General features: G+C 45.4%; 1 protein-coding gene across 1 annotated transcript in view; it reads right to left on the bottom strand.

Moving 5' to 3' along the window:
* Positions 1–13,316, bottom strand: part of SIN3A (SIN3 transcription regulator family member A) — a 55,536-nt gene extending 42,220 nt beyond the window's left edge. The window contains exon 1 of the mRNA XM_063088956.1: positions 13,115–13,316. The gene's annotated coding sequence lies outside the window, so the exon portion shown is untranslated. The remainder of the gene's footprint in view (positions 1–13,114) is intronic.
* Between the last annotated feature and the right edge of the window lie 9,751 nt (positions 13,317–23,067).

The raw sequence follows: 23,067 nt of genomic DNA, 5'->3' as shown, positions 1-23,067 counted from the left end.
CAGTACAATTGCTTAATTTGCAAACCGGCCATTTTTTTCTTTTTTCTTTTGGCAGCTGGCCAGTACCAGGATCCAAACCCTTGACCTTGGTGTTATAACACCGAACTCTAACCAACTGAGCAACCAGCCAGCCCTAAAATGTCTTAACTGGTTATATTTTCCTAGGGTTTTCTAGTAGGAAGTAGCATATTTAGCTTAATATTTCACATTTTTTCAGACACACTAAGGGATTGGAAATATAGATTTACACACGAAGTGATGGGAAGCCTGTGAGAGATTTGCAGCTGGATTGTATTTGTATTTGAGGCAGATCATTTTGAAAGGAATGTAAAGACTAGATAGACTAAAGGGGGAGAGATGCTGAGAGTATTAGCAACAGTTGAAGTGAGGGATGGTGAGGACCTGGAGTAAGGGAGTGACTGTGACTATGACTTGATACTTGAAGAGCCACTGGTCAACTGCCCATGAACACTATACCTCAATCTATTTTGGGATGAGGAACTGGGTCTAATAAATGAATGGCAAAAAAGTCTTAAAAGACTTCTTGGCTGTTACTTTTATGTATATCCATGACCTAAACCATAGTTTGCTCTTGTGTTCTGTTGGTTTGAAACCTAGTTCCTTAACTCATCTAAGATTAATCTCTGTAACCAAAACCGAGTACTTTATAAATGGTAAACCAAATTCATATCTGAAGAGTACAGCATAAGACTTTGGAAAAAACACTGAGGTGACTGTCAAGAACTGGATTCTAGTCCAAACTCTGACATGAAGCTTTGTAACTTTGATCCTGTTTTCGTATCTGCAAAAGGAGGGGATTAGACTACATTAGTGATTCCCAAATGCTAGTCTATGGACCAGTCTATAGGGAGAGAAAAAGGAAGGAAGAAGGGAAAAAAGGATTGTAGTGAGTTTTTCACAGATTAAGTAATAAAGTACTATGCTTGTGCTTTATTTTGAGATCATGCCCTGTATCTTATTGCTATTAGAATATCGTTCCATTTATAAAGTGAGTGTGATTTATACAGAGTACTTAACTTCATTCACCTCCAGAGTCTGCTTTCCAGATTGCCTCTACCACACTGAAGAGGCTGCCCAAAGGTCTGAACCACACTTCATTCCTTTAACAATCACCACCCATAATTTGATTTCCTAACTGTTTTTCAAATTAGTCGTCCTCTCTAGTCATAGTCAATCCCTTACTCCAGGTCCTCAACATCCCTCACCTCAACTGTTGCTAATACTCTCAGCATCTCTCCCACTCTAGTCTCTCTAGTCTTTACATTCCTTTCAAAATGATCTGCCTCAAATACAAATACAATGCAACTGCAAATCTGTCACTGGCTTCCCATCACTTCAGATATAATCCAAATTCCTTAGTTTAGCCTACAAAACCCTTCGTTAATGACTGGGGGAGGAATTTAACTCACCAGTTATCTCCTTGCAGTCCCCACCCTGTCATCTAGCCCTGCCAAATGTCTTACCACTCCCCTAAACAGCCTTGAGTCTATAAGTTTCTTCAAGGTAGGGTAATTTTCTGAAGTTTTGTTTTGTTCTTGGGTTTTTTTTGCAGCTGACCGGTATAGGGAAGGTCCTTTTCAACCTGCATTCCTTACAGGCCTAATGCATTACAGACACTCAAATACTTTTCTTGCAGAAGGAAAAAAAATAACAGCAATAGCTAACATATATTGAGTGCCAAGCACCATTCTACACAACTTAACAAATATTAATTAAACCCTCACAACTCTATAACCAAGGTGCTACTATTCTCTATTTTATAAGTAAGGAAACTGAAACACAAAGATTACGTAAACTGCCCAAGTTTGCACCGCCAGTAAGAGGCAAAACTGAGGCATGAATCCATGAAATCTGCCTCCAAAGCCTGGCCTCTTCTCTCTCACAGAAGAGAAGAAATGAAGAAGAGTCCCTTCTTTACTTATTTAAGGCACACATGCATTGAGCCACTTCAGCTTTCTTTAACCTCTCACATACTTAGCTAATTCATCCTTTCTTTAGCCTCACCCTAATAAAGTAGGAATGCTTTAGCATGATTCATTCATTCAATTAGCAAATGTTCAGTGAGCAGATATGAAGGTGGTAGATAATATCAGCCCTTTACCCACTAAAAGCTTAAAAATTAGCTTGGAAAACCATACACAGCCTCACTAGTAATCAAATTAAAAGAAAATGATGATAGTGTGGGTGAGGGTATAGGGAAACACCGTTGGCGGAAGATTTCATTGGTATAGCCTATTTGGTTGGCAACTTGTAGGCATCTATTAAAATTTTAAATGTGCATACCTTTTAACCTAGGGATTTCACTTGTAGGTCTCTATCCTACACATCTGCCAAGTATATTTATCGCAGCACAGATGAAAATCTAAATGTCTATCAATAGCTAACTGAACTTGTTACATCCATATTATTGAAAACCATGTAGCAATTTGAAAGATCACTATACATATATAAGAGGTAAGAAATCCAAGACATAGCAAGCGTAAAGAGCAAGCTACAGAATATAGTTTTATCTCATGGATGTACGCACACAATGTACTCAAGATTTGTGCATTTCGTGGCATGGAAATTTTGCATCAAAAGAAAAATGCTATAAATAATGAATTCCAGATAATGAGATACGTGCTTAAGTGCTTAAGCAAAAGTGTACTAATGCCTGCAATTTACTTTGAAATACATCAAGAAACTAATAAAAAAAAAAAAGTTTAGTTTAGATTCATGGATGGAGGGATGGACAGAGGGACAAATGTATAAGAAAAGTAGGAGTACAAAAACGATAATGGTAAAATCTAGGTAGTGCGTAGAGGTGTTCAATATAAAATTTTATCAAGTTTGCTGTATATTTAAAACTTTCCTAAAATATTGGGAGGAAAAGCTAACAATACAAACCAGTTCATAGGTGAGAGAAATAAGTACTATAAACTTGGAAAGGAGTGTACATTGGGGTACACTCTGTGAAGACAAGTGTTCAGTTACATCTTGAAAACTAGAAACGAAGTAGGACGTATACTGCATGAAATGAAATATTACAGTAACTTTAGACTTACAGGCAATAAACAGCTATTTACAATCTTTGCCAATTCATTCATGCTACAAATAATTCCCAAGTGTTTACCACATGCCAGGCCCTGTGTTTAGTGTTAGTACTCCAGCAATGAACAGGAGATTTCCTGCCCCACAACAACCAAGTCTTCCATAAATGACTGCTATCAGTCGATGTGCTCCTCACAACAATCCTTTCAGATGGGTAGATGCAGATGCAGAACCCTCCTATGTTGAGAGAAACTGATATTCAGAGAAATTAAGTGACTTGTTCAAGGTCACATACATGGCTAAAGGAACAAGCGGCTAGACTTTCTCCTTGGAATACATAACCAATCCAGAGTAGAAACATTGGACAAACTATAAAATCCCATTTGCACAGAGGTACAGTGTAATCCCAGACTATAAAGTATTTGAATGCCAAATGATGGAGCAAAGAAGTCAGACACAAAGGTATTTTTCAAACCCTGCTTCAGCTGACATGATTTTCATCTGCAAATATGGTCTCCGACTATTTCAGGTTTGGATCTTACAGTGTTATCAGAACTCTAGCCAATGAAGACAGAATTATAAAAAGAAAAAAGAAAAAAAAAAGCACTCTGAAGGATAGAAACTAGGGGGAGAAGACTAAAGTGAACAATGACAGGTGAACACTAAAAAGTCATCTGGCCACGTTTTATAATAAAAAGCAGGAAATAGCTCCAAATCATGCAAAGGAATCATAATTCCCAAATAAAGCAATCAGAACAGGGTGATTCTTACATTGCAAGGAACTCCTGGAGAAGACTGGAACAACTGAAGAACGAATTTGACACATTTCATACAAATGCTAGGCCGAGGTAAAAAGCTAATCCCCTCAGAACAAGAAAAATAAAGACCAATTTTTCAGTTCTACAACCTAAAAAGTCTTTAATAAAGAGTCAGCCTCCTAGAAATCCAGACATTTCTCCACGATTATTAAAATCCAAATGGAAAGTCCAACTTTAAAGAAAGTCTTATCTTTTTAGGGTCAGCCCATGGCTCATTTGGGAGAGTGTGGTGCTGATAACACCAAGGCCACGGGTTCAGATCACTATATAGGGATGACCGGTTAGCTCACTTGGGAGAGCGTGGTACTGACAACACCAAGTCAAGGGTTAAGATCCCCTTACTGGTCATCTTAAAAAAAAAAAAAAAAAAAAAAAAAAAATCTCATCTTTTCACTTAGATTAAATTTCACAAATAACTGGCTTAAAAGGAGACATCGAATTATTTTAGGATAGATAAGCTCAAACTAATAGTGTACGCAGAACAAACACTGCCCTGTTCCAGAAGCTTTCAAAACAACTAGAGTATACAATACTTCATTCTTTTTTAAATGCATTTAATTTATGGCTGATCCTGTAGCACCTCTTAATTTTATATTGGTATAATCCTGAATTAGACAACTTTTAAGTTCCTTTATATAATTTTTTAGAATATCTCCTGAAGTTATTATCTATTATTGGCAATCGACATCACATAAAAATCACATAAAATGTGTCATGGTCAATTTATGTAAATGAATACTCTTGAAAAAATGGAAAATTTCTCTTCAAAAGCAAAGTAACTTTTATCAAAGTAATAAGTGAATGTAATTCCAACCCAGTGTAAATGCCCACAATAACAGTCTATTTCAAAACCTGTCCAAAAATCCACCTCTGAATTTAAACCTGCTAAGAAACAGAATCTATTCCAGAATAAATGAGGCACTCTATTTAGGTTTCTTATATTGCTAAGAATTATAGCTTAGCAAAATTAACGACTCATTTTTCTCAAAAGACACCACACAATCTAATACCCACGCCTCCCTTGAACTCAGTTTCCTACATTCTTCTAATGCAGTGGGAGTGGTGTCTCCCAATTTGTTGAAAGATGCTATAATGCTCTGGGCAAAGCAATAAGAAAACTGAAGTGTAATAGTGATGATTTATTTCACTACTGTATCATCGTTCTAGGCAATTCCATCATTCTCCCATTTTCCTATTATTTTAGTCCTTTTTAGCATATTTGGGAATAACTGATAAGTGATGATAAAATAATTCCAAAATGTTTCAAGATACAAGAAAAATAAGATCACTAACATAGCTTAGATGTACAAATGGTAATAGCTAAACAGCTTATTCCTTAAAAAGGGGGGAAAGGGGGATTTTCTTTTTAAGACTTCCAATAAAGAATAAAAGTCATGAAATGTAGATCTTTACAAGCAGTTAGTACTGCTCAAAAAGAAACTAAGGGCTGGCCAGTTAACTTAGCTGACTAGAACACAGGGTGTTGTAACACCAAGGTCAAGGGTTTGGATCCCTGTGCTGGCCAGCTGCCAAAAGGGGGGGGGGACAAAAAAAACCACACACACACACACACACAACTAAAAAACTAAAATTGGGTTCAACTAATGTTACACAGACAATTCCTACTGTTGTAGGTAAAAAATGAACAGGAAACTATTTAGTTCAATTCAAAAGGTATTAATAATTGTTATCGATGTTAATTTTCTGATTTAGATCATCATACAAGATACACTTGGGAAAGCTGAGTGAAGGTTATATTGCAATTCTTTGTATTATTTAAGCAACTTTTTCTGAAGTCTAAAACTATTTTAAAATGAAAAGTTAAAGTAATTTTAAGTGCTAATAGTAGGGGAATATAAAAGAAGGAAATCAGCCTATTCTCAAGGCCATTAATATTTCATCAAGGTGACAAAGTTTCTATAAATTAACTGAGAATAGTACAAAACAACAGATAAGCATAACAGGAGATATGCTGGCTATAGCTATAAAGAAGGCATTACAAAGAATAGGCCTTGATATGGTTCTTAAGAGGACAGTTAGATGTGTCACTAGCTATACTTCTGCTCCCACACAAACATGGACACACACATCTAACCATCTATGTATCCTCTACTATGGTGAGCATTCTGCCTTGTCTGTGATGAAAACTAAACCATTCATTCATGCATGCACCCTCCAACATTTAATGAGCTTATACTATGGGCCAGGTGTTCTAGGAACTAGAGGCAAAGCTGTAAACTAAGCAAAAATCCCTTCCCTAAAGAAGCTTACATTTTAGTGGGAGAAACAGACAATAAACGAAGTGTTTAGAATATTAGACAGTAACAAGTGCTAAGAAGAATAAGCAGGAAAATTTTTAAATTTTAGATAATGGCCAAAGAATATTTCACCAAGAAGGTAACTTTTAGGAGCGAGCCATGTGGAAATCAGGGCAGGAAGCATTCTAGGCAGAGGGGACAGCCAGAGGAGACAGTGAATGAAAAGACCCTGAAGCTCACATGTGCTTAATATTTTCCAAGAACAGCAAGAAGGCTGTGTAGCTGGAGAAGGAAGGAAAGAGAGACTAGTAGGAAATGTAGTCAGAGAGGTAATGGGGTAGGTACATCAGGTCTGTTCTTGTAAGTCATAATAAGGACTCAGACTGAAATGGGAAGCCATTGGATGGTTTTAAGCAGAGAAGTGACATGGTCTGATTTAGGTTTTAAAACAATCACTTGAGTTGCAGTGTTGAGAACAGACTAGAGAGGTATTTAATAACAAAGAAAACAGAATCCAGGCCGGCCCGTGGCTCACTCGGTAGAGTGCGGTGCTGATAACACCAAGGCCACGGGTTCGGATCTTTTAAAAAAAAAAAAGAAAACAGAATCCAAGCTACACATGCTGCTGGCACTGACTGGTGGAGTGGGGGGTAGTAAGTGATTAAATTCTGGATAGCATTTTGAGTATACAGCAAATAAGATTTGCTGATGGACCACACATGAAAAAGAAAGAAAAGAGTCAAGGATGACTATTAACTATCTAAGAGGAGTTACGTATTACATGGGCCAGCAGATATATTAGTCTATAGTACAGGGAGAGATTCCAGTTAAAGACAGGAACTTGAGAGTTGTCAGCATTGTTTGGATTTTAGAAAGGTAACATAGTACATATATTGGTACAACATATCCCCTCTCAGCCAGAGCTGAGGTAGCTCCCCATAAGCAAGTACATTCACATTTCTGCACCAAGTGGGACAGCCTAAATTAGGTTGTGCCCCTAAAGTAGTTATGGAATCAAACTTATCAAAATGCAAACAAACAACTCTTGCATTTCAGAACTGCACATAAGGGATTGTGGACCTGTATATCCTTCAACAGCTCCTAAGTCAGCAAGCCTAGCCCTGGAGGATACCAACAGGACAGAGGAAGGGTCCACTGTCATGATTGCTGGTAAACACAAGTAACATGGAGGCACACAAGACAGAAAGGGAGTGGGGAGAACAAAAGCAAAAGGAAGGGCAAAGAAAAGGTTATCAGTTAAGAATTACTACCAATAAATGCCTAACTACCTTTGAAGCCAACTGCAACTAAATGTAACTAGCATTTAGTTAGAAAAATTTTAAATGCCATTAGAATTCAGTTTATAAACAATTTATCACTTACTGTGTGCCAGCACTGTGCTGAGCACTAAGGTGATCAAGAAAATTAAATCCCAATCTAGATGGATTGTGAGCCACTAGCATATCTCTCTCTGAAAAAAAAGCCAATATTTGGGGCTGGCCAGTTAGCTCAGCTGGTTAGAGTACAGTGCTGTAACACCAAGGTCAAAGGTTCAAGTCCCCAAGCCAGCTACCAAAAAGGGAAAAAAAAAAAAGAAATCCAATACCAGACAGTTGCCCTACAAATGCACAAGGACAAAAATCTCTATGTATTTGGTTGTAACAGAATGATAACAAATCCCACCAGCGAGTCTTCTGAAGAAATAGACCCAAAGAGAAATTTACACAAATAAAGGAAGTCAAAGTTTGTTTTTTTAAATGTGTTTTAAAAAGACAATTAGATAACTGTCTCAAGACAATGTGAATTCATATTTAAAAAGAAAAGTGTCAGGAAAATAAAATTCCTTGAAATATTTGGGAAGAACATAATATAATAATGGCAAAACTCTGATTCACAAACTACTCAGTATGCTGATAGATGGGTTACAACATTATTTAACTTTTACCTCAACAAAAACCAAATATTCAGAATTATGTACTTAAACTGTAACAAAAGGTAAATATCCTAAAATATTACTTCTACTAACATTTTTTTTCTGGCAGCTAGCCAGTACAGGGATCTGAACCCATGACCATGATGTTACCAGCACCATGTTCTCCCAAGTGAGCTAAACGGCCAGCACTCTACTAACCTTATGAAGTAGCAGAAAAAGGAAGACACATGAAGGAACAAAAGTATCAGGAAAAAAGAGTTGACCATATTAATGATATATCTTGAGTTTGACATACATGCTGCTATGGGTTGAACTGTGTCCCCAAATGTTCATGTATTAACCCCCACTGTACAGTATTAAGAGGGTGGGAAATACTATTATGGTAACTGAAAGGTGGGGCCTTCAAGAGGTGATTAGATTGTGAGGACCATGCCCTAGGGAATGGATTCATCCATTCATGTAGTAAATTGATGGTTTAATGGGCATGATTCTGAAGGCTTTATAAGGAGAGCAAGTGAGGTTAGCTCTCTCTTGCTCAGCCGTCCCACCTCACTAGAGAGCCACACCAAGAAAGTCCTCACCAGATGTACCTGCTGGACTGTGGACTTCCCAGCCTCTGAAATGTACCCAGTTTCAAGTATTCTATTATAAGCAACAGAAGCAGACTAATACATATGCCAAGTCCATTATTTCTTAATTATGATTCTTAAATACCTTCTAAAATAGTGTAGAAGGGATCAGGTCTACAAAATGAAGAGAACAAACTCTGGAAGAGAGACTTATTTCAACATGATACTACCTCGTTCTAAGATTCCAAAGTGCTCTCTGGGGACACTTTGAGTGACATTTAACAACTCATTTCAACTGGATCTATGATTTCAGACTTCTACCTCCTGTTACCACTCTTCCTCCACCCCAAAGGTGGACTCTCCCTTCTCTTAAGTTCCTTACAGCACTCTGTATTTGACTCTCATGGCACCCAACCCTCACTGTGTGCAGTAAAATCATCATGTGTCTACTCACCCCTCCTTATAAGAAATGTCAACTTACTGGGGACAAAGACTCGTCCTGTGTCAGCCTAGAGTTATTTAAGTGGGTGGTCAATAAATGGGTGTTAACTCAATTCACTTTTAGAATCTGAGTCCCAATCTATTCCCTCAACGCTGCTTTCAAAAGCAAACTGATGGTTCCTTAAAAAAACCTTAAACATAGAATTACCATATGATCCAGTAATTCCACTTCTGGGTATATACCCAAAAGAATTGAAAGCAGGGACTTGAACAGATATTTGTATACCAATGGTCACAGTAGTGTTATTCACAATAGTCAAAAGGTAGAAAAAAAAGAAATGTTCATCAACAGATGAGCAGATAGAAAAGGAGGAATTGATAAAGGGACACAAAAATCATCTATATTGTATACTGATAAAAAAAATTTATATATATATATATATATATATATATATATATATAACCCCAAACCAAGACATCATAAAAGAACAAATTGACAAATTCAAATAGCCAAAAGTGAAATGATCCTGCACACCAACAAAAACATCTGTTGTACATTTAAAATTTTATATTATTTAATTGCATGCACCACATATTCAAAAGTAATATATATTTTAAAAATGACGAGCAGATAAACAAAACATGGTATATACATATACAACAGAATACTATTCAGCCTTAGAATGGAAGGAAAGTCTGACACATGCTACCATACGGACGAACTTGGAAGACATTATGCTAAGTGAAATAAGCCAGTCACAAAAGGACAAATATTGCATGATTCCGTTTATGTAAGTAAGGTACCCAGAGTAGTCAAATCCATAGACAGAGAGTAGAATGGTGGTTGCCAGGGCTGGGAGGAGGTGGAAAGGGATAGTTATTGTTTAATAGGTAAAGTATTTCAGTTTGGGAAGATGAAAAAGTTCCAAAGATGGATGGATGGATGGTGGTGGTGGCTGTACAATGGGAATGTACTTAATGCCACTGAACTGTACACTTGAAAATGGTTAAAATTAAACAAATTAAAAAATGGTTAAAATGGTAAATTCTGTGTTATATATTTTACCACAATTAAAAAAAAAATGCACTACTACTCCTTTGTTCACTATCCTTAGACCGGAGGCAGCTAAAGTATAGGGTTGAGACTGCCTGGGTTCAGATCCTAGCTTAGCCATTTACCATATGTCTAACCTCTCTGTGCCACTGTTTCCTCATCTTTAAAACATGTTTTTCATACTACCCACCACAGAGTGTTGTCATGAAGATTAAACAGATTAATGTACAGTGCTTAACACAGTACCTGGAACATAGTAAGGGCTTAATAAATGTAAGTTCTTATTATTATGAGGGTACCTCAAAAAGTTCATGGAAAAATAAATTGAAAGATAATATGACCTTACCAGCCAGCCACCAAAAAACCCAAAACAAAACAAAAAAGAAGGAAAGATAATATGAATCTTTCCATGAACTTTTTGAAGTACCTATTATTCAAGGGGGAGAAAGAGGATGTAGTTTGAAAAAATATATACTATCATTTTTATAAGACCCTATAAAAAAAGTAAAGCTTAACAAACTCTTGGCTGGTGGAATTGACCAGAAGAGTGACAAAACTTTGAAAGGCACTGTGCTAGATTACCGAATGCCATGGACATAACCTTTTAACTCAAACTAAAATACCCAGGTATTAACACCTGCCCTGTGCAGTTCTCCAGTATCTTGTCTGTCTGCAATGAAGATGTAAGCAGACCTGTGCTTTGCTGGTCTCTTACCAAATTACTACACACCATTTTCCTTAAAAAGGAAAAAAAAAAAAAAAAAACTTATTCTTCAGATGAACTATTAAAACTTTCTTAATTACAAAATACCAATCTTTCTAAGGCATTTAACTCTGAATAAAACTGTAACGTATAATGTAATGTATAATCAGGAGCGTATTTATGAAAACTTTCCTAATACAGCATTACCAAGTTCTTACTTGAATCCTTAAAGCTTATGTGAGACTTCTGACCCTAGTGCACCAACTAGACCACATATTTGTTAAGAACACGAATTAGGTCGTCTGTTTACCAGTACACAGCACTGAAAATGGTGGGAACCACTATGTGTTAACCAAACTTTCCTCAATGGTAAATCATTCCCCATTGTTTGCCAGTTTATATCATCAGGAAAAATACTCAGGTTTTTTGTCTCCACACCAATTCTATTACAGCCATCAATCATTAATCAAACTAAAATGCTACTATTGCTGTTCCAACTTCTTTAACTGAGGTGGGATTTACATACCCTCTTTACATGCGTGTAGCACAGGGCACCAAACTCTCAGCCCCTACTGAGAAAAGCACAAATCAAGAATTTAACTTCAGGTAATTAACCAGAGGATCATTCAGACGTCAGTGCATAAGTAAACATTGATTCCATGCTTATTTTCTCATGAAAAACGTCGAAAACTTTTAAGTAGTTTCTCTTACTAAGATCAGATAATGTATCAAGTCAGAGCAAAAACCTCATCTACTGCCGATATGCATACATTAATACAGAATGGAGAGCAATGCTACAGAAGTCACACACAGAGGCTACACTAGACTATGACTTCACCCTACTCTAACAAAAACGGGCAAGCACATTATGCTTTATAGAATTATAAATAGGAAGTGGTCTAGATGGTCTAACAGAATTACATAAAACCAGAAAAAGAAGACTTTTAATCTACAGTCACCTAAATTACAACTTATTTCTTCGCAAAACGTATATAACAAAACCATCTACACAATGAAAGCATTCAAAAACCCGTGTCTAAGAAATCGGAGTACTTCAGTCAAAGTATGAGTATTTTAAAGTCGCTATCTTCTATAAACAGATCAGTTTTGAGATTATAATGTAAATCCAACCTTCCTGTTATCAATCTCAGCTTTGTGAACAGCAGTACCTTCCACCCCCTTTCGGTTGCTAACTGGTTTTAAAGTCCTAAAGTACCGAAACAGTCGCCAAATCTAGCTAACTACCCACCACCCCATTGGTTCAAAGGAAGCCCCGCCCCGTACAGCCACGGTAACTGAACATCAAGGGAACTCCAAGAAAGGTTGTCCCCGGCCACATTTCTAGTCTCTGACGACTCTCCGCCCCTCCCCCACAGCCGCGGAAGCATGGTCACAGCACAGACTGCAGACACTCCTGACAGAGAACCTTGAGCACCTCACCCCAATAATTACAACCAAGAGGAGAGTGGTGGTGACCATGTTTCCACTCTCCTAGCTGCACGGTGCCATCCACGCTGCATGGAGCAAAGCGGAGACAACAGCCCGCTCTGGCACCGGGCCCTCGTGCCCTAGGCAGAGGGCATGGCAGAGCCACAAGAGTAAGTCCTGACACCTCCACACCTCCCAGTCAGCGGGAGCCCCTCCCACCCCACGGAGACATAGTGCAGGGCAAAACTAGGCACCGCGACTCCCAGCCAGACCGGACAGCGGGCTTCCCCGAGCACCGCCTCACTGCCAAGGAGGCGGAAACCCGGAGCGGGGAGGGTGGAAAGGGGAGTGGCATCGCCGCTCGGTACGGCCCCTCCGGCCAACCGGATCTCAAGCAGGCGGAGGAACGCAGGATTCACGCCCCCTCTCTGCCGCGCCCTGAAGCCACACGCGGGAGACCCCCTACCGGTCCCGCCACCCCAGCAGGCCGGAACGCGGCCGCCCGCCCGAGGCCCCGCCCACCCCGGGAGGAAGGGAGGGGTGGTCTGCGGCAAGTAGCACTTAGCTCGAGGCCGGCCCCGCCCCTTTCACCACAATCGCACGCGCGCGCCGGCCCCGCCTCTGAGCGGCGGCGCGAGAGCCCGCCTCCTCCGCGCGCACCGGGACTACGCTCTCCTCCCCCTCCCGCACGGAGAGCTGCCCCACTCCGCCCCCCACCCCCCTCACACATCCACACACCTCCCGCGCGTCTGCTCTACGGGAAGCCGAGGAGGTCAGCCCCCCTAAAAATACACACCCTCGAGTCCAGCAAACCCGCCACCCAGGCTGCCGCCCGGACTCAGGCCCAGCGTGCTCTCACCGCAAAGCTGCTTCGGCCGCTCGTCACTGCGTGTCCCTCTCGGCGTGAGCCTCGGGCTCAGCAGGGAGGCCCCGAGGACGGCGCGGGGCACAGGCCCGCCGAAGCGAACTGGCAGCCTTCTCTCCGCTAACGAGGCGGCCACAGACCCCGGTGCCCAGACTGGGAGGGAGGGAGGGAGGGAGGGAGGGAAACTCCGAGGGGGGAAGGGGAGGGGGGAAGATGGAGAAACCGTCTCCGCCGCCTCTACCGCCGCGGCCGCTTCTCTGTTACCCGGGAAATCCCGCCCACTCCTCCGGCCCGCCCCGCAGAGGGAAGAATCAGCTTCGTTCCGCCACAGGACGCATTATCTGCCCGTCAACGGTTTAGCCAATGACTGCGCCTCGCCTGCCGAGTTCCCTCCTCTTCCCCCTTGGCTGGGAGGGGAGGGGGAGCCGCTCACCTTCTCCACGCCTCTATTGGCGGGGAGCTTCCCCAACTCAACCCCGCCTATTGGAGACAGATTGCTAAATCCCACCCCCAAGCCGCAACATTATTGGAGGAAGCAGAGAAGCTCTTTAAGTCCCATTGGAGGAGAACAAATATCCCTCCCCATACCGCCTCAGCCACAGGCCTAACAAGTCGGCTCCCGCCTCCGCCGGTCATCGCATTGGAAGGCTACCCCTGGCTCTCCCACCGCCCCAGGAAGGTAAGTAACCGATGTGGGGTAAAATGTCCGTAAGTGAAATAGGCTCCTCCTACCACACACTGCCGGGCCAGGACTCGCCCCCAACAGTCGGATTGGATATCTTGGCGCCGGTAGGCGCCTCCATTGGCCAGGGCGCACGTCTAGGAAGGAGCTGATTACGCCCTGCGCGAGGAGGCTGAACCTTAGCAGTCCTTTTGTGGAATGTTTACACTGGAGACTGAATCTCAGGGTTCTAGGGTCCGAGACAGGAGGTGGCGCGGAGCTCAGCAGCTGAGACCAGAGACCATGGGACTTGAAGGGAAAGTCAGCAGCATTACCACTCTGGAGAATCCTCTTACAAAAAAATGAGAGAGAACTTCGTCCTTCCCATCCAGTTATCTTTACATTTCCGCAAGCTGCCTCTTTGTAAACACAAATATCCGGAGCAGCCGGCAGCTCCTTCCAGCAAGCAGAGCACAGAACTGTGGTCTGGAGACCTTAGCCAAGAAATAACCCTAGGGGTTGCCACCCCGCTGCTAGGCTGGCTGCACACTCCTAACTCCGACACTCCCTAAACCTGAATATGCAGTTTTAAGAGGGCGGAGATAACCAAAAGAAAGGCGGGCCCTAACGGCCACCGCCCTGGCAAACCTGCGGAAGGCGGAGCGTGAGGCGTAAGGCATTCGCGATCTCCCGGGTATCTGTAGGCATCCTCAGACTCGAAAAACTGAGAAAGGAGAGCAACAGGCCAAAGCAGGCTACGGTATAAATGAACTTTGGGAATATACCCACACTCAGAGAAAGGATAAAAATTCCAGAGTTGGGGACAAAAATAAGGGCTGTTCACCCCTCCTTGGCCAGAGTGTTAATAGCAATTCCTAGGCCTTCTCTGCCTAGGTAATAGTGCCTCGGACATAGACAAAAGTGCCTGCGATAGCTAGGTTGGTTTTACTTATTCACTAAATAGGGCGTAGGCCTTGCATTGGAGGGCGCTCTAGCGCTCCAGGAGAAGGGGAGGGACTAGAGCCTTCCCGCTCTCTCCAGCAAAAAGACAGGCTCCCGAGACCCCACAACTAGGTCCATCACTGTCGTCCCTCCGCAATCCAGCAGAGACGACCAGAAACGAGCGCTGGCAACAGGTGGGTCTGACTCTAAGGATGGCTTCAAGCTGCGAGGCCATGGCAGCGAACCGTGAACTCCACGAGTACCCGACAAGTGGGAGCAGCCTCGCCGGTAGCGAAGCCTGCCCCGGACGGAGCTCTAAAAACAAGTCAGACGGACGAAAGCGACCCCCGGGCTAAAAACGCTCGGAAGTTACGAGGAAGCGGCACTCCAACAGAACTGACCGAAGGGCTACCTTTAACTCTGGGCTGCCCTCACCATCTGGACATCAAAAAAACCACTCGGAATCCTGGCCGCCCCTGATTTCTCACCACAGGGGACGACCTGCCCTGGATCTTACCCTAGGCTCCCAGGTCAACCCTAGGTTGTCAGATTTTTAGATAAAGACAACTAAGGACGGCGGCTGCCTTGCCCTAGGAAGACTAAGACACTGCCAGCGTCTGCAGAGTTCTCAAGCTTAAGCTCAGGGAAGTCAAGGGACGCGGAAACAGCCAAGCCAGTATTCGGCCCCAGTCCCGAAGGGTAGATCTTAACTCATGCTCTCAACCCCTGAGAACCCCCGGAGCTACGCCCCCCAAGTCTACACCACACCGTAATCCCCTAGCTTCACCGCGAAGGCTACCAGATTTCAAGCCTCGGAGGAATCTTTGTGTTCCTTCTCGGCTCTCCGCCCCCCCAGCCCCGCCAAGGGCGCCGAGCCCGGGACTTCCGGGCGGGAGGGCAGTTCGAAGGAGTTAGGCGGGCTTCACACATGTGCGGAGCGCGGGGAACAAGGGTGGACTTCCCCTTCGAGCTTGCTCCGCCGGGGGCGGGGCTGCCCGTCCCGCCAATCAGAAATAGGGGGCGGGACCTTGCACCTCAAGTAAGCCGCAGGAATCTTCCCTCCTCCCTTCACGGAAAAAAAATCCTAGCAACTTAAACTCCAGCCTGGCCTCCCGATAGGCGGAGCTCAGGAGAATGTCACCCAATGCATATGTGAGAAGGGAAAAAGGGAGTCTCGTCCTACCAGTGGAAGACAAGAGAAGGAGTGGCCTCTGGAGGAGCCGGAGGTGGGTGGAGGAGAAGAACCGGCCCCGCCTTTCAGCTCCCCTCTGGGCGGGTTGCACAAGCCCCCGGCGGAGTAGATAGTAAACAGTCTGGGCCAAGGAGTGGAGGTACGGCCAGCCAGGCGCTCCGTGAACTGGGCCCCTGCACCTCCTCTCCCTGGCGTCGCCCCGCCCGGCCCCGGCGGCTCGCGCCGTCGCCCCGCCTCCCCACCCGCGGCCGCCATCCCGGCTGACAGGCGCGCCCCCCGCGCCCCTCCCCGCCCGCTGATGCATTTCCTTTTCCCGATTCCTAGCGCGGAGACTATTTTCCCAGTTTCCGACCTTCACTGCCCCTTTCAGGCCATCCCCTCCTGGGCGCGTGCACACGCTCGAGCCCCCGCCCCACCTGCAGCCAAGCGGCCCTCAGCCGCACCTCGCGGGAAGGGAGAGCCCGGCAGCCGCACGGCCTGGGGAGGAGAAGGGAGCAGTCGCCGCCACCGCCGTCTTGGGGTGGGCGGGGAAGGAGGCAGCTCCATGTTTGCAAGGGGATCAGCTGGGGCTGCGGGTCTAAGCTACCGAGTTCCTGGAGGTTTTCCGCACCCCCAGTCCGAGCTCTGCGGGGACTCGCGGCCTGACGGGTTCCGGCGCCGAATGCTGGTTCGACCGCCACGGCCCGGGAATTCGGAGAGCCCCGAGAGGCTCGCGGGGCTAGTGGCTAGATGCAAGGGGCTTTTTCCGGTGGCCTCTCCCGCCCCCGGCCGCCCTTTCAGCAAATCTGGCGTTGCCCCCGCCCCCAGAGTCCTTAACAACCGCGGGCCACAGAGCCCGCACCTTTCCGGAGCATGCCCACCGCCCCCTCCGACAAGTTTTCGGGTAGAAACAAAACCCTCCGGGCGGCTGCCGCCCTCACTCAGCGTGGTTAGCGGGGAAAGCCGCGGGCTCCGACTCGTTTGCTAACTCCAGCTCTCGACCAACTCCAGGTCCCGCGGGCTCAGTGGGCCCCAACCGACCAGGCTCAGACCGCCGACCCCTGCCGAGCCCGCGCGCCGCAGCCCGGGCCCGGTGTCAGTCGGTGTACGGAATACCCCTTTTTTCTTCTTTACAATATTTTTTTCTTTTTAAAAAAGGCATAACAGGAGTGGGGAATCTCCTCCTGCCCTCCCCTTCCCTAGTCTTCCGCCGAAACCTACCGAAACGGACTGCTCGGTGAAATAAACTAGGCGGCACGGCCAGCGCATGGGCGACCCAGGCCGGGCCGACCCCCTCCCCACGGCCGGCCCGGCTTGGAAACACACACACACAGGCGAGCGGGCGGCGCCAAGAGCTCTCCTTCCTGGCCTGCCCCTCGCCTTCCTCGGCCGCGGGACTCCGAGCCTCCCACCAAGCTCGGTCCAGGGGCCCGCGGCGCCCACACCGCGTCGGGCTGGCCAAAGTGAGCGGCCGGCGAAATGACCCCCCAAACGCCGGAGATTGGGGGGACCAAATTAAAAGCAGCTGTTTAACATACCTTCCGAGCCAGACGAGGAGTCCTGAATGGGGGGGTACGCCCCCCACGGGCCATTGGCTCCCTGGCGCTCACGTCAGTCACCCTGGGCCCGCCTCCTCCCTTCGCCCCGCCTTTTCCCCGTCATTGAACGCCCCCCCCAAAATGTATAAATTAAACTAGCCGTGAGTGGGAGGCGCATCCGTGGCAGAGGCCCCTATATCTCCTGCACCGCCGCCTCGAGTTTCTGGAGGCCCTCAGACTGGAGGGAGGCCCTCTGGGACTCAGAGGTCCGCAGGGTGGATGCAGAGGAGGAGCTGGCAGGGCTACCCGGACCTAACTTCCTTCATTCACACACACAACCCATTTGGAGCGGGGTCGAGAGAGGCTGGTAGGGACGCCTTAGCGATTGGCTGGAATATCCTGACTCCCCTGGTTGTGTGACCTAACCGTGTCGGGCCCACTGTGTTAGGCGCCCAAAAATGAGCGATGCAAGCGGGAAGCCCTGCGTCCCGGGCAACAGGCACTTGTCTGAGGACCTACTGTGGTGAGGTAGACATTCATACCGCACCTGCTGCTGGGTGCAGTTAAGACTGGATGAGGGGTTGGCCGATTAACTAGGTTGGAAGGCAGCCTTGCAACACTTCCCTTTCCCCCCACTCCTACCGGCTACCGCCAAGGGAGGGGTGAGGAACCACTGAATGAGATGCTCACTCTACAGATCCAGTCGAGGAGATGCTACAGAAGGACCAAAAGCAAGGCAGAAATGTATATATAAATAGATATCCATAGGAGCTCAGGGAAGGGAGATTCCATCTAGCTGAAGGAAAATGAATATATTAGGAAAGGCTTTCATGGAAGAGGTGGCATTCAAGTTGTAAAGATTTCATTAGGCAGAAATGGAAGGGCAAGTCATTTTCAACAAAGGGTTTAAAGGGGTAGATGAAAAACATTAAGGACCTACAAATGTGGCTTTAGTAATAAAAATCAGGGGTGGAGAGATGGAACCGAGCACTGAAAGATTTTTAATACCTGGTTAAAATTTTTGGACTTGCACAGCAGAATGTGCCGGCAACAAGGTCACAGGACCACAGACCCAGAATTATGGTGTAAAATGTTCAGCCTCCTAGCCCCTGGATGGGTTCTGAGGGTGGACTGAGCAAGGGGCACCTACAAGGCACAGAGGCTGTTGTAATACTGGGTTTGGAGACTACAGAGGAACATCTTGTGGGATAACTGTGGGAGCCAAGAGAAGACATCTTTTCTCTCAGCTACCCAAACCAGAAAGTTGTCCCCACCTTAGGCATCAGATCATTCCCTGAATCATTTGCTGTATTTATCATAACTTCCAACCAAAAGGAGTTTCTGGGCGGCAGAGGCCACCCCATTATTTCTGTGTTCAACAGAGCTAAGCCTAGTGCCAGGACACACATTGCATGAGCAATACAGACTATCATTTGAGGCATTGAGGAAAGGAAGTTAGTGTGGATTAGGTGGGGTGTACAGAATGCGAAGGGCCTTGAAGTGGGTACAGTTGGGGCCTGCTGCTTGTTAGGATACTGTCCCAATACAGGTGTCCTGTCATGAGGACTTGACCAGGACAGTGGCAATGGGTGAGAATAAAAAAAGGAGAGCTATGTTTGAGAAAAACTCAAGGGAAGTAACTCAGTGTGGGCAGAAGAGGGGAAAAAGTAGCCAGTGGCCTGCTGTGTGAAGAGGTGGAAGAGCTTGAGGCTAGCGGTTGCGTAATCTGGGTTCTACACTTAGCATGGCCAGTGACTGCTGTTATAGTCTTAGGCAAGTCCCTTCTTCCCTCTAGGCTTCAGTTTCCCTGTGAAACGGGAGTGGAAATTGAAGTAGAAAGACAGGCTCTAAGGACACTCAGAGTCCATGTGGGGAAAGTTTGCCAGTGAGAGAGGACAAGTAGAAAGTACTGATTTGGGAAAGGCAGTGGGTCAGCCCATGTGTCACCTGGGAACTAGGATGTGGGTAGTAGCTTGGTCAATGGAATCACTGAGGGAAAGGGTGTGGAAGGGAAAAGGCCAGGACATGAGGACTATGTGTTCAGTGGGTGGCCCAGCCCTGACAGGGCCACGAAGGTCAAGGTTCACCATCCCTAGGGTGAGGACCAAGTGTTCCTATTTCAGAGCAGAGATCCCCTGATGTCTGCATCCCTACCTCAGATTCCTGTTCTGTTTCCCAAGGGGGACTCGGCCCAAGCTGAAGTCATAACAGATACCATGTCAATGTGAAATGAGGCAGAGTGGTATAGCAGGAAGAACTCTAGTCCGGTGGTACCCATTTAGTCCCATCTTACCTGTGGATCAGCCTCATATCCCTAGTTAGAGGATAATATAGCAATCCTTGCCCTGTTATGAGAATCAAATGTGATAATAAAATGTGTTCTGTCACCTAGTGAGGTTCTGAGCTTCTATGGAGGCAAAGGCCCAAGCATTTTACTGACCCTGGACAGCAAGTAGAGTGCTGTAAATGAAGTTATTTATGGAGGATTTTCAACTAGAAAGTTACCCCTACTCAGAGAATCACACTTCACTGACACTCCCCACCCTCCTAAGTGTGCCACCCTGATGGAGACCCCCTCCTAACACCTCCCAGACTGAGCTCCTTGAGGACAGCCTCTCTATCTGATTCACCTCTGAGCCCCCAGTGCCCACTGCAGTCAGGCACAGGAGGCCTCCTGGAAGGGGTCCAGTGATTGTTTCTGACTCAGTACGTTGATGCCTGCACAGCCCAGGTCAGTCCCAGATTGAGAAAGTGAATATATGATTTGGCAACATTGTCCCTCTAGCAGCACCGAGGGTTGCATCCATCCCACCTCCCCCTTTATCCTACCAGTAAGAACAAAACTGAATGGATGTAGGTGAGGGCCCTCCTTGGAGAAATCACACTGGAAGGCCAGGTTCTGATTCCCAGAACTCTTTTGTGTGAAGTGTCCCATGGGTTTTTTGAGTTAGGAATTATTATCTATTTATAGATGAGCAAACTGAAGATCAGAGCAGTAGAGTGACTTGCCCAAGTCAAATAGCCAAACCAAGTCTGTCTGGGTCCAAAGCCTGAGCTTTGTCTACAACCGCCTATGCTGTCTCTGTACACACTCAGGCTGGTGATCCAGGTTCAGACCTCTGGAGAAAACCAGCCTGCCTCCCCTCTTCTCCACACTCCTCACCTCCCTAACTCCTGGAGCAGTTTGTTCCCAGATGGTAGTTCTAAATGACTTCCGGCCCTTTTTAGAAAGTTATCCTCAAAGAAGCAAGATTTGTCTTCCAACCACATACATACATACACATGTCCTCAACTCACAAAGCATCTACTCAAAACTGTCACACTGACACCCTCAATCTCACAGGCATGACACACACATATACACTCCCTCATTCACAAAAAGGACTCCTTCACAGTTCTTTAGAGTGCTTATGGTAAGTGGTGACTGAGGGACATTTAGGGCCTGCACTTCAGTGACTCTGCCAAAAAAATATCAGTGCCAGTGCCTTGCTGACAGAAGCTCTGACAGATGTACAAGGCAATTATCACCACCTCAGGAATATCCAGGCGAGGGGAATCTGAGGCTAGCTCCCCACCCGCAACCCAAAGCATCCTCTAGGTTCAAGGGAAAAAGCTCAAGCTAATGGTCAGAATCCCAGTTTAGCTATTTCCTAACTGGATGATTTGGGAAAGTCATTTATCTTTCCCTTATCAGTAAACAAAGAATAAAAATACCTACTTTAGTGGACTGCTGTGAAAATAAAGTCCGCCTAGCATTTACTCAAGAGTTCTCAGAACTTTTCCTCCTTTATCTCATTGCGGGCCCCCCTCTTCTCCTGGCCATTCAAATGCAAAATCTCAGGAGCTGCAATCTGAGTGATGAGCCCTGGAGTAGGGCTAAAGTACCAAACAATTCCCATTATGTGAATAAATTCCATTTCTCTTGGAACCATCTGGCTTAGATTGTATATATTCCATTATTTTGATTTCTGGGTGGCCTTGGAGCCTTGGAATATTCAAATAGATTTGGCAACGCTTTTTGGGGAGGGGGACAGTGGGAGGGCAGCTGGTCAATACAGAGATCGAACCCTGGACCTGGTGTTATCACTACTACACGCTAACCAACTGAGCTAACCATCCAGCCTTGGGTGGGTTGTTTTTTTTTGTTTTTTTTTTTAAAGATGACCGGTAAGGGGATCTCAACCCTCGGCTTGGTGTTGTCAGCACCACGCTCAGCCAGTGAGCTAACCGGCCATCCCTATATAGGATCTGAACCCGTGGCCTTGGTGTTATCAGCACCGCACTCTCCCGAGTGAGCCACGGGCCGGCCCTCTTGGGTGGGTTTTAAGACTGCTATTCACTGCCTTGATATGTTTTTCCCTTGCTGAGGTTTAGTTTACCCCTCTGGGTATCAGCCCAAATCGGAAAAATAGATACCATACCAGAATGTTCCCCAGTTTCCCTGGCTTTATGTTTGCAAAGTGTTTCCTTTTGTATACCAGTTGTTTGGTGACTTTTTTTTTGTAAAGCACCAGGTTCCTTTGGTTCAAAGAAAATCTTATCCAGAAGCCAAATATGTGAGAGATAAAGGTGGGCCTTGTTTGGTTGAAGTGGGGACAGCCTAAGCACTGCAGTCTCTATTCCTTCACTTCTCATTCATGCCTCCTCCCTGACAGCCCTTGCCCCAACAAAGACCTCTAGTGAATCCACATTTGCCAAATCTTGTTCATTCATCTCAGCTACACCCTACCTCTCAACATCCTGTGACAGTGCAGCCTGGCCTTGTCCTCAGTTACCTCAGCCTTCAGTATCCTCCAGGGGCTTTTCTTTCTCCATCCATCCCTCCCCTAAATGTTGGTTGCTCCCAAAGTTCTCTCCTCTCTTCTTCCTTATTCTTTGCTGATCTCACCCATCTCACCCACTTTAAGGCTCATCACTTCTATCTAAACTAAGTCTCAAACTGGACATCTCCAGCCCAGTACCTGACCTGAACATCAGACTCCACATTTCCACTGGCGCTGGTCACAGAAAAGGCAATCATTAAAATTCAAGAAAGTAAAATAAATAAATAAGTCAGGAAAGTAAAACAGAGACCCCATAAGACGAAATGGCTGACCGAGGCTCAGTTGTGCATCTGGCCAGTCTAGAGGCTTAAGACAAACTACATAACAGCTTAAAGAAGTAGCCAGATTCTAATGTGGGGGGAGGGGTAGGAAGTGAGCCTGGAATGGTGGAAGGGGCACTGTGCCTTTTTTGACAACATCTCACTGTCTTACTTTCCTACTGTAGTCATTTCTAGTCCTAACAACCATCAGGAACACATTACCATAAACTGCTGAAAAGGCACCACAGCAGCCCACCTCTATCTAACACCCCTACGTAAGATTCTAGTGTAGTTAGCTGTGTTCACCATGGCCTTCACCTAAAAAAGATGGATATTTAAGACTTCAGCATGCCATATTTAGTTTAAACAGGAGGAAGGATTTTATGACAGCTAAAGTGGAGTAGAGGGAGAGTAAACACTGCTACAGGTTTCAGAGTGCTAGATTTCTATTTGTGGAGAAGACTCCAGTCTTCTCTGTGGTGAATTAAGAGCAGTGCAGTCCAAAACACTTGATATTCACAATCGTTATGTGATGGTAAATATGAGGCAGAT

The sequence above is a fragment of the Cynocephalus volans genome, chromosome 3, assembly GCF_027409185.1.
Source record: "Cynocephalus volans isolate mCynVol1 chromosome 3, mCynVol1.pri, whole genome shotgun sequence".
NCBI lineage: Eukaryota > Metazoa > Chordata > Mammalia > Dermoptera > Cynocephalidae > Cynocephalus > Cynocephalus volans.
This window is presented reverse-complemented; position numbering and strand designations above follow the sequence as displayed.